General features: G+C 46.2%; 1 pseudogene; it reads right to left on the reverse strand.

The window, feature by feature from the left end:
• Positions 1–207: 207 nt before the first annotated feature.
• On the reverse strand, positions 208–321 carry LOC136654617 (5S ribosomal RNA; annotated as a pseudogene).
• Between the last annotated feature and the right edge of the window lie 1,993 nt (positions 322–2,314).

Raw genomic sequence — 2,314 nt, forward strand, 5'->3', positions numbered from 1 at the left:
TCCCTTTAGCATCATAGCCATGTCTGCATTTCCTTCAATGCTTGGCTTCCCCATCTCATCTTCACAATCTCTTTGCCCGCAGCCCTAACCCTCCTCTATCCCCACCTCTCGGCAAGTTTCCCCCTGACTTTCTAGGTGATGCTCAGTTTCTGTTTTATTACAGCCACCAATGGTTGGCAACCTTCAGTCTTGGAAGACTATGGTTTAAGCCTACAGCACCCGGTATTCCCAGGTGGTCTCCCATCCAAGTACTAACCAGGCCTGACCCTGCTTAGCTTCCAAGATCAGACAAGATCAGGAATGTGCAGGGTAACAGTAGCCAAACAGCATAAAAATGTCAATACATCCATCATATACAACTGAGCCTACAGACAACCCATCACAGCATCCTAACATAGGCTCTTGTCAACATGAAATACTAAGAATAAATAAGACTATAGTCTAATTACAATGGATTAATCTAAATACAATAACTACTCATAAAAAAGGATCTCAGGAATCTGTTGTAGCTAGTCCACTTTATCCAGTTTTTCTGACCTCTGGTTTCTCCCAGTTGGGGCCCAATCCTACCCAGCTTTTCAGCGCTGATGGAGCTGTGCCAATGAGGCATGCGCTGCATGGTGTGGTGGTGGTGGGCAGTCAAGGAGGTGCCCTCAAGGGGCTGCATTGTAGTTGCATTGGTGCTGGGCTGGAAAATTAGCAAGGATTGGGCCCTATGTCTGCACATCGCTTCTCAACCCAAATGCCTGATTGCAATCTGACAACTATACAGATGCTAGATAAGGAGCCTGGTGCCATCTTAAACTCTGCCATCAGGTGCATCCACTCATCAGCTGCCACCGGCAGGGATTTGTGCGTGTGTGTATCCACAAAACTGAACCCAGGTGTGTTGGATGGCAGGAACTAGAAGCAGCCTATCTTTGTGACTAGCTTAGGTATACAGCATTGGTTCCCAAACATTGGTTCCCAATCTGCGGTCTATGACTTCCCTGGAAGCCACAGAAACCATGCAGGGGAAGCCATGGAATCCTCACTAAAAACTTGCTTCCGTATAAAACGTATAGGATTGTAGCCCTAATGGGGAGCCGTGGCCAATGGCCGAATAAGTCAAGGGAGCTGCCAGTCCTTCTAGTCCACTGGGGATCACTGATATACAGGATAAATATGGTGACAATTTATAGTTGGAAAAACTGAGAGATGAATGTCCTGAGGCTGGCAAAATCTACTGGCAAAAAATGATACTGGCTGCATCAAAAGCATGATAAATAGTTTATTGAACATGAAAACACACATTTTGAGGAAGTCAGACACTACAACACCATTGATTTCTATGCACACCTGTCCATGCATTATGCTGGAAAAGTCGCTAACCGTCAAAGCTGACAGATTCACCTCTTGCTGGCACCCCTCCTACCTTCGGTGTGGAGTTGGAGGAGAGAGGAATAGGCGGGAAGGAAAGGGAAAGAGTGCAAGCAGCATGGCTCAAGAGCTGGAGCAGAGCTGCCTGCTCACCAACCCATGCCCCCAGGCACAATCTGTCGACCACATGTGGGAAGGAACATACAATCCACCATAATGCAAAGCAGATCCCTTGCAACGTCCATAGAGCAGGCAGCGGGTAGGCCGAGTGCCAGAGTGGAGTTAAGTCCTATTCCCTTAAGGCCTGGCTTGGTGTCTTTATAAACACGGGGGCTGGCCACTCATAGGAAGGAAGGATTGATGTGGTGAAATTACAGGGACACGGTAAGGGGGGAGCGAAATCCCTTTGTCATTCTTTGCTTAAGCCCTGGTGAGTTCTGGTTCTAATTAAGCTGTGATGACCAATGCTTAATTTGAGCCAGGCCTTGGCCTGGAACTTACTTTGAGATACCAGGCTTCAACCCTAGAATGCGTGTGAAGTCAAGAGCGCCTCTGAGCAGGTGCAGAGTAGAGCCAGAACAGATTGAGAAGAAAAGATCCTCAAACACATTTTTTTTTTTGAATGTGAATTGGCATGAAATAAAAACAAAATGTATATCCCCTAATCTAAATTTGAAATTTAACTTTATATTTCAAAATAACCCAATGAACACATAAGCAAGATGGAAAACAATACCGTATTTTTTGCTCCATATGACGCACTTCCCCCCTCCCCCCCAAAAAAGTGGGGGGAAAAGTGTGTGCGTCTTATGGAGTGAATACTGCAAAAAAAAGAGTGCATGTTGGGGGCCTTAATGAAGGTTGGGGATCTTCATGCCAGTTTATGATCCCATTCACCCTAATAAAGGGAGGGATCTTCATGCCAGTTTATGATCCCATTCACCCCAGGAAGGGG

Source organism: Tiliqua scincoides, chromosome 5 (assembly GCF_035046505.1).
Source record: "Tiliqua scincoides isolate rTilSci1 chromosome 5, rTilSci1.hap2, whole genome shotgun sequence".
NCBI classification, from domain to species: Eukaryota; Metazoa; Chordata; class Lepidosauria; order Squamata; family Scincidae; genus Tiliqua; species Tiliqua scincoides.